Source organism: Canis lupus, chromosome 16 (genome assembly GCF_003254725.2).
Source record: "Canis lupus dingo isolate Sandy chromosome 16, ASM325472v2, whole genome shotgun sequence".
Lineage (NCBI taxonomy): Eukaryota > Metazoa > Chordata > Mammalia > Carnivora > Canidae > Canis > Canis lupus.
The window spans coordinates 2,786,734-2,802,592 of NC_064258.1; the positions used below are offsets into that span (position 1 = coordinate 2,786,734).

At 39.9% G+C, this 15,859-nt stretch overlaps 1 protein-coding gene across 4 annotated transcripts in view; it reads right to left on the reverse strand.

Moving 5' to 3' along the window:
* Window positions 1-15,859, reverse strand: part of CNTNAP2 (contactin associated protein 2) — a 1,981,926-nt gene that overhangs the window by 659,703 nt on the left and 1,306,364 nt on the right. The window lies entirely within an intron of this gene.

Consider the following 15,859-nt stretch of genomic DNA (forward strand, 5'->3'; position numbering starts at 1 on the left):
CAATAGTATTTGCTCCTTCCAAACTGAACTGTGCTCTCTCAAGCTCTGAATCTCTGTCTATGCTGTTCGCTCCAATCAGAATGTGCATCCTCCTCTTGTCAACAAATGTTCCTCTCACCCTGACCTTTCAGGTAAAATTGGAGCCTCATTCTGTGTGACTGAAATGCTCTATAAGCAGGCAACGATACAAATGAGTAATTACCTTGATGCTTTGGACCCTGAAAATTTCAATGTGTGAAAAGGAGAAGCGAATCTAAGATTGATGAGGTTAAATTATGACCTGATCTATTCCTGAATTTGAATGAGAAACATAGCCATGAACCCATAATTTTTCTTCATAAAAAATGCAGACCTACGTCCTAGCTCTGTCCACTGGGAAAGGCCCCAAACAAGGACAACCTGTAGCACCAGATTATCATCACTCAATATGATTTTTCATTAAGAGGAAACAGGGCTGCTGGATGAAGTGACTGATTTCAGGGCTAGAAATGCACAAGATAAGCCTGGAACATAATGTCACATAGAAACAAATAAGCTATTGGAAACAGGGGGCATTTAAAAAAAAAAAAAAAAGACACCAGGATCAGAGAAGAATGATTTTAACATCAGTGAGAATATCCTGCAATGGGATAAAATACGTCAGGGATGTTTAATTCTAGGAGTTCATAAAAATAAAAAAGAAATGTTCAGTCTTAAGGAAATGCCAAGTAACTAACCCATTATTTTGAATATTAGGAATAAGGACTACGAAGCCAACACTTAGCACATCTTACCAGTAGGAACCATAACATCACTAAATGCTCTCTTTATGGAAATATTTCAGCTCATAAATGAAGACTAAGTGATGGAATTAGGGGACCCTCATTTTGTAACTCCTAACACACAGGATCTAGGCAATGGTTATTTGCAGCTGCTAACATAGCCGTGAGTCAAACCGGAGGAGACATGTCTTCTGTGGGAGTACACAACCCAACCTGGGGAGCAGTGTGGACAAGATCAAACATGAGTTTCACTGAGCATACGGTCCTGACTGCCAACTTCTAGGAAATACAGGGTCCAGCTGCTCAAGACAAAGCCTTGGAGTCCCCACTATATCCCCCCTTTCTTCTACACTCATCATCCAACCTATCAGTTAATCCAGTCTGCTCTATCTCCTCCATTGGGATCTGAGCACTCCTGCCCGCCCCCCGCCCCTCACTGCTCAGGTCAAAGCCCCCACCTCCTCTTGCCCCATCCCACAGTACCTTCCAACCAGCCCCTGCTTTCCCCTTGTGCTCTCACCCCTACCCTATACCCAGCAGCCAAGCTGAGCCTCTGCAAATAGAAGCCAAGTTCAGATACTCTGCTCCAAGCCCTCACGTGGCACTAGGTCTCATTCAGAGGAAAAGTCTAGCTGTTGTAACAGTGGAGGGCCCTTTGTGGTCTAGCTCCACCTTGCCACCACCCTCTCCTGCCCTCCTCACCTCCCCCCTGCTCCTCCAGCCACAAGGGAGCCTGCCTCCATCAGCGCAGTCAGGGAGCCCTTCCTGGGAGCCTTTGCTCTCCCTCTGTCCTTGGAGGCCACGGGGCCCTCTGTCTGCCCCACTGCCACCCTCGCCTCTCCTGGTCCCATCCCCACCACAGCTCTTTTCTATCTCCGGGTCCGGCTCTGTTTTTTCCCTAGGATTTATCCTTCTCTGACACTGCACATTTTCATTCTGGCCGTCTCCCCACGTTAGATGCAGGGGTAGGCAGGCGTTGTTTCCAATGCTGGATGCGCAGTGCCTGGAACAGCAGCTGGCACACAGCAGGCCTTCACCATATATTAGTATGAATTAAGAAAACACAAGTAGAACACAAAGACCTTGGTCTAGGAACGTCCTAAAGCACTGTGGTTGGGGATTTGGCACTGCCATGACTTTCCCGAACGACCCTGGACAAGCCCCTTGGTTCTAGACTGCAGTTTCCCCTCATGGCTTACAAAATGCCTCTGCATCAGAATCCTTTGCACCTTGCTCTTCTTCAACTAAACAATTCAATTACGGAGCCTGTGTCATGGCACATTTTCCAAAAGATAATGGTTTTCCATGTTCACCGTTGGCATGATCAGATGGTCTTCCCCTGGCTCCTCCGAGAAAGCAAAGAAACTATAACATATTTTAATCATCGTCTCTCTTTCTGACATGATTCTGACAACACACTGATTGCCATTTATTTATTTATTTATTTATTTATTTATTTATTTATTTATTTATTGTTTTTTTACTGATTGCCATTTATATTCAGACCTTCACGTTTACCTTCCGCTAAGTCAAGATCCATTAGTTAAATAAGGGTAAGTCATCTCTTTTCTGATAAAATCAGCCTCTAGTATAGAGGCTCTCCAGTGTTATGACAGTACTCACTACTTACCTTTAAAAAACAAAACCAAATCCTTACCAGGACCTCATCCTTGTCCCGTAGCGATATTTCAAAACTTTCATTCTTTAAGTCATAATGAAATAGTCATTTTAACTCTGGGCCTTTTTAAAAGTAACAAACCCCTTTTTAATTTACACAAAATAATGTTCATAACGGCAGACATTAATTAAGCAAGTAAAATAAAAATGGTCACCTACTAGGGTCTCTGTCAATGACTTTAAAAATATTAACCAATTTATTAATATTGATGAGTCTCTAACATTTTGGTCCTAGTGGCTGCTGGGCCCTAAACCCTACATCCATGCATTTCAGCACACAATTTAGTATCAGTCCTCAGGGCACCATTTTCTTTATACTTGTTTTATAGCCCATTCACTCATTCAGCAAACATTACTGGGTACCCACTACATGACAGATACGGAGCTAGGGAAACCACAAAGAAAAGAAATTCTGAATTTTTGGAGTCTTATACTCTAGTGGGGAGAAAACAGACAATAAGCCAAAGATTAAAATAATATATATAGGTAGCACCCAACAATGGTGAGGAAAAACTACAACAGGGACTGGAAGAACAGGCTGTGTGTAGATTGCAATTTTTTAAATTGAAGTTTAATTGATACTCAATATCCTATTAGTTTCAGGTATACATCATAGTGATTTGATATTTTTATACATTGTAAAATGATCCCCATGACAAGTCTAGTTACCATCTGTCACTGTACTAATTACAATATTATTGACTATATTCCCTATGCTGTACCTTACATTCCTGTGATTTATTTATTTTATAGCTGGAAGTTTATAGCTCTTAATTCCCCTTAACTATTTTGCCCATCTCCCAACCCCTCCCCATCTAGTAACCAAGTTTGTTTCCTGAAACTGTTCATCTGTTTTTGTTTTGTTTCTTTTTTTTAGATTCCACCATATGAAATCATATGGTGTTTGTCTGTCTTTGTCTGATTACATTTTTTTTAAATGCAGAGGAAACCGTGACAGCCCTCACTAAGTGACGTCTGAATAAACAAAGTCATTGTCCAGCAAGCCATGTGGATGTCTGGGGAAAAGTATTCCAGACAGAGGAAGTGCAAATGAAAACATTCTAATTCTGGAATATTCCTGTATTGTTCAGGTATGCAAGGAGGCCAGCAAATGAGAAAGGAAAAAACAGCAGGAATTAAAGTCTGAGGTGTAATGCGGATGGGTGGGTGTGACCTTGAAGTGAGATAGAAAGCCCTTGGCATTAGAAGGTTGGAAGCAAGTTAATGTAGCATGCTTCAACTTATTCTCTGACATTCAATTCTTTATTTCAATAGAGCTATACTTCAGAAAGGCTTGAAAAAAAAAGAATATATATATGTACATATAAATACACATATACACACACATATATATGTACATATATATATATACTCACACACACTCATAGATATATGTATAAAGATTTAAAACCTTTTAGTGTTGTGGCATTACATAAAGTAATATGTAAACTCTATTTTAATGGCATAAAGCAACTACTGTTGATGCATCTTTGCAAATTATTTTTTAATGCTTGCATGTTACGCTTGAGCCATTAAATCTTAAGTGACAAATGTATATTAACAATTTTGCAGATATCCACCGCGTCTCGAAGAAAGTTATACTGTATAATTTTTTCTTTGCTAGTATCATAAGTGAAAAATTAAGAATCTTATTCCCATATTTGTAACGTGTTTACATAATCTGTGTTATCAGTTATGTGCGTGATGCAAATAGAAACTACTATGTATAGCAAATTCTAAATTTCTGCCACTGTTCCATGTTCATGAAGAAGCAATTGATAAACTAGTATATTTCAAATACTCTCTTTGGATTAGTGTGTCATGAAAGTGCCTTCTGTGATTACTGAGAGCTTAGTATCTGTTTCATCATGCAATTGCATATTTAAAAATTATCTCACTGTACAATGTTTTCAGTACAGATGATATAGTTATATTTTCCAAATACTGGGACACATATGGAGCGCATTGTGGAAATGTATCCTTCTGCTTGGAAATAAACAGAGTCCTCAAGATTACCCAGCTTAGTTGTGTTGACACGAGTACATCAGAAAGGTCCTTCTGCTGCCTCTACCCGTGACCTCACATCCTCATCCTATTTGTAATTCTCAAACAATTCCCTTCATGAGAACTCAGTTCTTTGGAGCTCTGGCCAGGAACTGATAAAGCCAGGAAATGACCAGTGGAAAAACAAACAAACAAAACAAAAACAAAGAATAAGTCATTCCAGGATATAACCAGCTTCTTTATCATGTATATATGGCTGTTTTTGACTCTTCCACATTATCCAATACAATCTGAGTTCATATTACAGGTCATATTGTAATAAAAGTCTAATCTAAGCTGAATCCAGTAGGGAAAAAATGGGTATATGCATCTAAGTGTTTTTGATTTTCAAACCATATCACTATACTGGTTGAGGACCAATTTGTTAATCTGAGAGATTTCTTCCTCACCTTTATTCATCTTCTAAAAAAAGAGAATACACTGTAAACTACCTAAATTTAAAATAGTTTATAAAATATATTGGAGGGGCATAATGAACATCTGCTTACAGTCCAAATTCCTTAGAAACCTTGGCCTATTATGCCAGGAATGACTTTGAGTTTCTCACTCTCAGAGTAACATAATGGGAACTGAACAGGATACATGTCTCTCAACATTTTCCATATTGCATGTAAATCTTGGCTGCTGAGTAAAACTAGTAGATTCAATTTTGTATATCCTTAAGTTTCTCCTCCAATAAACTGCATTCCAATAACTTTATCTGTCACTTTCTTTGGGCACAGAAGTCTTAATGGCTATTAGACTGATTCCATTAATCAAAGATTGAACACTAACTATGAGCAGGAGATGAGCAAGGATCTCCAATTAAATGCTACAGCATTAATAAGAATTGTTTTTGCAAAACTTAAAATTTGCAGCCTTAGAGGAACACATATCCAAGGAAAGAAGCCTAACATTTGAAGGAAGCCATGTTCTCAAGTGGAAAATTTTGAATACCAAATAACATCAATGTAAAATCTTGAAGGACATCCATTGTGACTCTCTTCTATTAGAGATTAAGAAGCCAAGTCTTAAGAGGGATAAGAGACTTGCTGAAATGACCATAAAGAGAGTGGCAAAATGATGGAGACTTTGTCTCCTGGTTCTGGATTTAGTACTCTTTTCACTCCTCATCCCTTTGACTCAGTGGTGACATGGTTGGTGACACATCAACATTTTTACTGTCTTCCCCATTGCTTCCCCATAGCAATCCACTAATGTTCAGGGGGTAGGGCAAAAATCTGGATAGATTTTTTAAATGACAATATAACCTATTGCACTTAGAAAAATGTCATAAAACAGTAATGCACACATTCACAACTATTTATTGAACTCCTAACTGGTTTCATCAGTTATGTTCTGGGGATACAAGAATAACAGACTTGAGTTCCTGTTCTCAATAAGCTTGTAATCCATTGATGGTAACAGAACATTAAGCTTGAAATTACAAATCACCTACAAGTGCTAAAATGGAGATATGCACAGGCCACTGCGAGTTCCTACAGAAAGCCCATATGACCCAGATATAGAAAGTTATGAAATGACCAGACGGACATGGCACTTGAAACTTTAACTATAAAGGTTAAATAGTGATGAGCTATATGAAGGGTAAGGTAAAGGTCAGTTTCATTCTTCTTATAGTTCAGACCAAATACTTTGGAGAAAAAAAAGGATTTAGTAGATGGGATCTAGATCAATTGGAGATTGAAGTGTCTGCAATAGTGAAATATAAGATTGCAGAGCCCCAACAATTGTGCATGAGTCGAAAGGTCTAGTGCATGGTTATAGGTGGGTGTTGGAAAATTCTGAAGATAAAATATCAACTCATATTTTAAAAATATTTCTTCAAGGCTACATATGACACGCCCATAGCTAAAATCATCCTCAACAATGAAAAGTTGAAACCTTTTCCTCTAAGATCAGGAGCCTGCCAAGGGGAATAAGATTAGGGATATGCACGGGCTTTAATTTTATATTTGATGTTGTTTTTTCCTAATCTGGGGGTTGGATATAAGCTAGAAATATTCCACACTGAAACAAACAATTAAGGAGTATTTTATTTCTGAGATCCAGATCTGAGATCCAGATCTCTACAAAAGTTAACAATTGGACCAAAATTGGTCATTTTACATGAGCTATGTGTGCTTTACTAAGTCACACAATAGTTTCTTAAATTATTAATAACCACTTGTCATTATTTGAAGTATTAATTTCAACAAAATTGCCTACAAATCTTTCAGATAGAAAGACCCAGCACAATGTTAGGTTATAGTATGGTCTTTTTTTTTTTTTTTTTTTGTCATTTTAAGAGGATCTATTTGAAAATCTTATTAGTTTTTCAAGTGTGTCAGCTTGAGGACCCTAAATTTCATATATCATTATTTGGCTTGGAAGATTTTCTCAATAAGTATAATGCTACTGACACAACTTAAATTATTAGAAATTTGGTGTCATATTTGTGTCCCCCAATAGATAGTGTGCGAGCATTACAAGCCTCTCTGTAGCCTAATCTCTAATAACAGAGAAGCCATCTCACAATGGCAGGCCGTGGTAGTTGGAATCATTCATAACGCCAGCTATGTATGCAGTTCAGGTGGCACAGGCATCCTGAATCACATGTCAAGAAATAAGGTATGTAAAGCAGATGGAACCTCTGCAGGAAGCAGTGAGGAAATGAGCTCAAAGTACAGATGATGTTCTGCAGGTGGTGGAAAGTGTTGATTATTTTTATGCTCACAATTCCGGCCCAGAGACGGATGACAAATCGAGTGCTGTGAACATGTACAAATAATGGTGGATCATTCTCACCCACCCAACGTACAATTTGGAGCTTATTTGTGTCTTTTTTTTTTTTTTTTTCTAAGAAGGCATTAGCTATTTTCTGGGAAGAAGGATATTTGTTAATGTTTTTGTTCCATTGCAGGGATGTTAAAATTCTTTTACAATACAGCTGTGGTTACTGACTGCATTTCTGTCAATACTTAGACAAGCTAATCTTCCCTTTCCTTTCCTCTCACACGAGGTGGAGATGTGGCCCCTGTGTATTTGACAGTCGGGAGTCCACCTCTGTGGCAACAAGGAGTGTTGTTCCCCTTGAGCAAGGAAATGCTACTCTTCTTGTCGCTTATAACATATTAGATTCTGAGCTCAGTTCCAACTTGGGACTAAGGAAATGTCATCCAGGATCAGTGACTGACCATTCCTGTGGACCTTTAAAGATAACATCTCCTGTTATTTAAGAATACCTTGAAATATGCTGCACACACTAGGTTAAAAAAAAATCATTCTTCAAATAATTACTCTCCCACACTGGCCTACCTGTTGCTGGGCTGTGGCAAGCAGCCCCATCTCAGGGCCTGGCTGCCCCTGTGCCTTCCCGGTGTCCCCCCACCTGCTCCCAGGACTAACTCTTTCACTTCCGTTTAGTCTTGACTCAGATGGCAGATCTCACTAGGCCCACCCTGCCTGCCATCTTCAAACTTACAACCCACCCTGCCCTTTACCTACTTTGTTGTTTCCTAGCACATACGGCCTTCTAACATATAGTATATAATTTACTTACTTGAAATGCTTATTTTGTGTTGTCTGCTTCCCCTACCACTTTCCTCAAAGACCATACACTCCACTATGCTGGAGAACTTTTTAAAATAACATCTTTACTGGTATACTCAAATTCTTAGCACGGTGCCTAGCAGTCTGCAGAAGTTCAAGAAATCTTGTGCTAATTATATACCTTATTCCTTTCTTCATTTAGCTTCCAACAAGCTTCTATCACTATCATCATCAGTGATTCCTGTAAAGGACCCATTTGAAATATATAGTTCATGGGGTTATGGCTCACACCAGAGAGCTCTACGATATTAAGCTTAAAAAAAAAAAAGCATTTAGAAAGTCTTTACAGGTGAAAGAAACAAAGTGATATTTGGAATTGTAGAGGACTGGTATTGTACTTGCAATATTTACAAGATATTAAACTGCAGCGATTTTTAAAAGAGCAACATAAAAATATATCTAAAATGCAATAAGCATCTTAAAACCATCACTGTTTCTTTCTAGGTTGAATAGTAAGAGAGTAAGTGTTCTCTGCTAAGTATGGGAGGCTTCTTTCCATGGTAAGAGTTTCAGGAACAGAGGAGCTTTCATTTATGAACAACTTGCTTCATTCCAAGTGCAGTTCTAGGCCCCGGGCACATAAAGATAAGTAATGGCCGTTTAAAGCCATCAAAAAACTAGCAAGAGGAGGGAAATACACAAAATAAGTGATGACGGTACAACCTGAAAAAGTAACTGCTAATTTTCAGGCAACTGCCAGAATAATCCAAATAATAAGATTTAGTATATAAATCATAAACCCACTTATAACCTACACCGAGTTCTTTAATGGTTTAAAATTCTCTAGCATTAAAATAAATAAATAAATAAATAAATAAATAAATAAATAATAAATAAATAAATAAAATTCTCTAGCATTGTATTTTATACATTTTGTTGTTGTTGTTGGGGAATTTTATTTTCTGTTAGTATTTAGTTTAGTATATGTGCTGCCAAAGCGAGCACTGTTAGTATTTAGTTTAAATCTGATTTGTAACAGGCTAACTTGAGAAATTACATTCTTCCTGAAGTTTCTATCTAAAAAGCTTTGATGTAGTGGCACACATAAAGCTGGAAATGATAGTCTGATTTTCTATTAACAGAATAGAATCTCACCAGATGGGCCTTCCTTTCGTGTTGACCCAAGCTCACATCACTGTCTGCTCCCTGAAAGTTTGCGAGATCAAGTTTACCTCTTCAGGGGTGGTAAAGGCTGCGGTGTAAGCAACTTTCTATCAGAGGATTTGTGGCCCTTCCTCCCTTCATCAAACCCAGGCACCGGGCTTAATTAAAAAAAAAAAAAAAAGCAAAGTTGATACAGATAACATTTATCACCTTGGAAGAAAAATCCCCAAATAATCAACTCCTCTAAGTATTTAATTTTCCCCATTAACTCAGTTTCTCTTCACTGAAGCAGCTCTCATTGTGGGGGACATTAGCAAGACAGTCTGACAGATTAAGTTCCTTGGTAAGGATAATTAGCTAGAAATAACTTTTTAGGGAAAGAAACCCTTAAAATATCAGAGTTAACATATTCGAAGGGACTAAAACTGGTGTTCTCACTTTAATTTTAACAGAAGTACAAATGTGTTCCGTGGTTTCACTTTTTAGAAATGATTCTCTGTGAAGCTTCCTAAATCCTCAGTTGACTCTAAACGCATCAAGTTCTGTCCTCCTGCCAGGAATGCTGCCTCCTGGCCCAGCTCTTCTTGGTCCATCGGGGTTCAGATGGTAAGCACTTTGTTGAAAATACTGCCCACTTCCCAACCCCTAGTACCCTACCAAGTAAGATGTGCATCCATCTCCATCTGCTTCCTTAAAAGTCTATATTAACCAATGTGTTTGCATTTCTCATTTCACATTTGTAATATTTTTTTGTAGTCACAGTTTTGTTAAGTCACTCACTGAGAGCAATGTGGGCATCAGTGCCATTGCTTACTCCTCCTATTGTCTAACAGAGTACCTGCTACAGGTACTCAAGTGCTCAATAAATACTAAACTACTGAAGACATATTGGGCATGATAAAGTTAAATCATACTGGGACCCACAAAATGGAGTCTGAGGAAATTAAATACTGGGTATTTAAAGATATTAAGAAATTATGATTGGTTATTAGCTATGAAAATGTGATTTGGGGTATGCTTTCTGAAAAAGAACCATGATCCTTAATAGATACAGGCTAAAATATCACTAAGGTCTGGGACTTGCTTCAAAGTAATTCCATAGCAGGAAGGAGAAAGCCAAATTAATCAAAATTGGCTGTCACTGACCACTTGTAGCAGCTGGGTAATGGGCCTCCAGGACCCTGTATGGTGTTGTAATTCTGGATATGTTTGGAAGCTGATCATCTAGCAGAGAAAATATATTTTTCAAACAATAACCAAAGGATCATTATAATTTGTATTCATTTTATGTAGGAATTTTAGAGTCTATTTTTTATCTTGAATAAGCGAATGGTCATCACATGAGTATTCTCATGACTTATTGTCATTACCCCTCAATTTTTCGAAAATAGAAAAAGGTTAAAATAATTAATGTGCAATTATCAAATATAATTTAGAGGTAGTGGGTATTTTGGAAACATAGAATCAGTGGGGGCGTGGAGGGAGAAAAGAGTACACAAGTGCAAGTGGGAAGAAGGAAAGAAGAAAGAAGATAGTAAGGAAAGAAGGAAAGAAGGAGATAGGAAGGCAAGAAGAAGAACGAAAGAGAACGGACAAAAAGTGGGGAGAATAGAGGCCATGCACATGTCCGTGTCCATAAATGAAGTTTTATTGGAACATGGCCATGCTGATTTGTTGACACATTGTCTCTGGCTACCACTACACCATGGACACGGTGTCAAGGAGTTGAGACAGATACCATGTGGCTCCCAAAACCTAAGACCCTCACTCTGCAGACATTTATGGAAGAAGGTTACTAACCCCATAACAAAAGTGACAAGTGAGAAAGCAGAAAGAAGAAAGAAAAAGAAGAAAGACACCTAGCTTTATAGGAATGTGTAAACCTCCTAGAATGAAGCTGACAGATGACACTTCCCAAAGAGTGACCAACCAGATAAGGGGACAAATCAGTGAAGAGGGACGGAGGAGGATTTAACACACCCAAGCCCAGGGGCTGTTCTGTTTCCTTCATATGGAAAGAATGGTAATCAAAGTATAAACTTTGACAAGTATCTGCAATTTGTTGTACAGGTATGCTTACATTCTCCAATTTAGTTATTTCCTCTACTATTATGAGTGTAAGGTTGTTTTCAGGTACAACTCAAAACACTATCAAGGTATTATCTAATATATTTGAATCCAAGTGAATCTACTCTACTGGGCTGAACAGTGTTCTCACAAAATTTGTATCTACCCAGAACCTGTATGTCACCTTATTTGAAAATAGGGTCTTTACAGATATAATCAAGTTTAGATGAAGTCAAACCTATTTAGGATGGGTCCAAATCCAATGACTGATGTCCCCTAAAAAGGGGAATGTGGACACACAGACATAATATCATGTAACAATGAGACAGACAGTGGAGTAAAGTAACTACAAGCCAAAGGATGCCAAGGACTACACCTACCAGAAGAGGGAAGAGATAAGGATAGGTCTCTTTAGAGCCTTCAGAGAACACATGACCTGTGGCCACCTTGATATCAGATCTACAGCCTCCAAGACTATGAGAAAATTAATTTCTCTTGTTTTAAGCCACCCACCCATTTGGTGGTCCTTTGTCACACCTATAAATCACCTTTTTGTCCTGTGTAAGTGTTTAACTCCCATTATGTATTATAGGTAAAAGAGGGAAGTGGTGGAGGAGTCTTTATAACATTGCCTTCTGCGTGAGGCATATTATTCGTTTTTTCTATCACGGTGGTAAAATAGGAAAAAGACACAGCTAATACCCTTAACAAGCTCACAGCCTAGACCTGTGCACTGATAACCACAGTATTGCATATTGGGGAGGCCTACAGAAGGGACACTGAGTGGAGAGGGTGTGCTTTATATGCTGATCTGCAGGGGCCAAGCTCTTATGTAACTACGATCACCCTCCCTCCCCCGCCCCCAGGGATTTGGAATCTCTTGCCTTTTGCCTCCTATGCTGATACAATTAATGATCTTTAGAACTCCTCTCTCCCATTCCATGAGGTAAGTGGTTTCCCCCGCACTGCCTTTCATCTCAGCACAATCATAGGGAGGCCCCAGCAATTCTGGTATTTCCTTGATTTACTGCTGCTGGCAATGCTGGAGGGACTGGAAAGCCTTGAGCATCATTCCAGATCAACACTCCAGGTGGGACCGCATGGTGTTGTGTTATTGACTGGAGTGAGACACCGGTATCTAGCAAAGGGCCTGAAGCAGAAGACATAATCATCTAGTTGGATCCCCTAGACAAATATTTCTGAGTTGCCAGTGAAAATCAAATTTACAAATTAGAAGTTCCTGCTTTTGCTGAGAACAGCCCCTGTTGCTTATTAGGGAATGTGGGTTATGCGGCGGTGGTGGTGGGGCTAAAAGAGAGGAAATTTAAACCTGAGAATGGTATTTCTCCGATATGAGCTATGGGTATCTCCCTTCTAATTTGTATGGTATCAATGGGCATCACCAAAGTTCATTCATTCATTTATTCTTTCATTTGCTCCTCCGATAAACATACCCCCACTTACTCTGGGCCCCTGGGCCATAAGCTTGTTCGTGGTAAATAAAACAGACTTGGCCTTGACCTTCAGAGACTGTAACAGAGATGAAATAGAAATAAACAAACAAACAAACAAACAAACAAACATCCAATGGGGCAGGAGATTTGAAGGAAAGAGATAGCAGTGTTATATATTCACAGGAGGGAAGCCGTCAGGATGAACAGAAGCAGCCTCTCATCAACAGATATTTAAACTGGCCCTAAAAGATGGAAGAGCTGGTGGTGGAAGATGAGGATGCAGTGGTAGCCAGGGGTCAAAGGTGGAATAGGAGAAAGTTCCAGGCAGACGGAATAAATGGCACAAAGGTTCTAAGGTGAGAAAGAACTTGGTGGGTTCAGGAAACAGAGGGGGAGGACCGGGGTGGGTGCGGTCAGGCTGGGGAGCCCTTCTGTGCAGGGTGAGGCCCTGAGGAAGATGCAAAGCAGGAGAGGACACATGGAAAATTTCCATGCGGGGAAGCAACACAATCCCATTTCTGTTTTTAAAGAATCACTCTGGCTGTTGTCCGAAGAACAGGTTAGTCAGTAAGAGTGGAAGCTGACAGGCGACACATAGCCCTGAATAAAGATGGCGGTACCAAGAAGTAGAGTGGTGGCAATGCAAGTATGGCCAATCAGTTTGAAATCTATTTGCTAAGAAAAAAAAATATAAATTATTGATGGGTTGGATAAGGCAGGTAGTGGAGTAAGAGAGGTGGGGAAAGGAGAGAGAGAGAGAGAGGGAGAGAGAGATGTGGTATGTAGGATGACTACCAGTCAGCCATCTTTGCTGGTGGAGTGATCAAAAGTTCCACTTTTAACAAGCCAGACTTGAGATGCTCAAGAGACGGTTAATTGCTTAGATGAAGTAAATTAGATACAAGCATCTGGGGGCGCAGAAGAAAGGTCATAGCTGGAGATGTGGATGTTTGTGAGGCTGCATGTAGATTGTATCCAGTGCGATGGACACCAGTGAGGGATGTGGGGCAAATGTTTAGAAAGAGCGAGATGAGCCCAGGCAAGGCTTGGGGACTATGACTTTCAGAGGCTTCAAAGGAGACTGAGGTCAGTGAAATCTTGTAAGAGCCTAAGCCAGACGTGACACGTCTGTGTTTCATGCTCCCTATCTATCTTCTCTACTCCAGCCTCAGCACCTACAGCTTCTGAGGAGGGTCTCAGGACAGGTAACAGGGCAGAAGGTAAAGCCACCACAAGCACCGTGCAAGCAAAGTGCTGTGCGCTCAAATGATCAAGTGGTGGCCGTAATCGGAAAAGCACTTTGAGAAACGAGATAAGGGTGTGAGTTATTATGGGAAGTAAGATGAAGATTACTCTCTAGCAGATCATTTGCTTCCATCGAATACATTATTTCAAATGAGATGATGTACATCAGTAGGGAATATTTCAAGCCACCTAAGATTTTTAAGTGTCCCTATAAAAGCCTGGAAACTTCTTCAATTCGTAAGATGGAGTAACGTTCATATGCAGACCTGCGTAACGTCTCCAAAATGACGTTTCTTTGGAGATTGGAAAATAAGGCATAACGGTACAATTGCATGCATAAATTGGTGAATCATTTGAAAGCCAAGGTTAAGGGATGGTAAACATAGATCAGGGTTCCTAAATCTAGACATGAGTCACAAAGTTAAGAAAGAGATGCCTAAAAGGTGTACTGACGGTGGCTCTAAGAGGAGAGTAAATGGCACGTTGAGGAGAGCGAACATTTATGGGCATATTTATAATCTCTTGATTTAAAGAGACTCATATGGAACTTCTCTCGGATCTGCCCTACCTCCCTCTCCTACGTAGTTCCCTGCAAACTACCTATGCGTCCCCCATTCCACCTGCGCCCTAGATTTCCACACCAAGCAGAGGTGGAGGGAGAGGGGTTTTGCTGTTTCTCCTCTTCCACCTGTCACCCTCTTTTGCATCCCAGACTCCTCTCTGTCATTTCTCTTTCCACATTTCTTTTCTTCTCTCCTCTCCCTCCTTCCTCTCTCTTCTTCACACATCACCAACAGAAAGGCTTCTTTTTTTTTCTCCTTGTCGTATAAGAACTTATTCTTTAGTCACATTCTTCCTTACCCAAAGGCACACTTTAATCTGTTTGTGATAAAACCTAGCTTTAGAAGTTCGAGAAAAATGGTTTCTTCCTTTGAAACTTCTATCTCGCTAAGAGTTTCTAAAAGCCTGATTGAGGCTCAAAAGTGAGTAATAACTCTCCATTCCAGTGAACGGAGGATGGCTCTCCCTTCCCGGGGACAGCAGGACTTGGTGTCAAGCCTTGCCTGAATGCCTTGGCAAGCACGGAGAAGGGAGGGAAAAGGGGATGGTCTCAAAAGGAAACGCATTGGACAGTACTTCAAAGCATGTCCTTGCTCTGGTGGCATCACTCACATGTCGTTATACATACTGGGTGTTAATACATAACTTGGAGGGACACTTGGGTGGCTCAGTGGTTGAGTGTCTGCCTTTGGCTCAGGATGTGATCCTGGGGTCCTGGGATTGAGTCCCACGTCAGGCTCCCTGCATGGAGCCTGAGTCTCCCTCTGCCTGTGTCTCTGTCTCTCTCTGTGTCTCTCATGAATAAATATATAAAATCTTTAAAAAAAATAATGTATACCTCGGTAGTCAAGCCTGTCATCAAAGGCTACCTTTTTGTCCTATAAAACCTTGCTCATTGAGGCTTTTGGTGAGATGCGGGATTTAATAGTAAGAGAACTGGTAGGGACCCTCTCATGCCACCAGAAAAGCCACTGTCAGCTCTGGAAGCCAAAGACCAGAACCAAGACACCAGCAGGTGGCAGGTCCTCTTGACTCATGACAAGTGGAGCAATTTGGAAGGTGGCAATAAAGTAAGTCTTGAACGTGTCTACATGAATCCCTCTGTGTCTGTCTCTCATTGTGAAAATGGGAATTATCACAGCACATGCTGATTTCATGAGGTTGTTTTGAGGAATAAATAGAAAAATGCACGAAAACACTTCAGAGGGAATCAGTCACAGACCAAGAACTCACTAAGTGCCAAGCACTGTTGTTGTTTTAGATGCACTTCTTCCTTTGTCAGTTTTCAAAAATCCTAGGAAACAGCCATAAAGAAACTGGATACATACCAAGTAG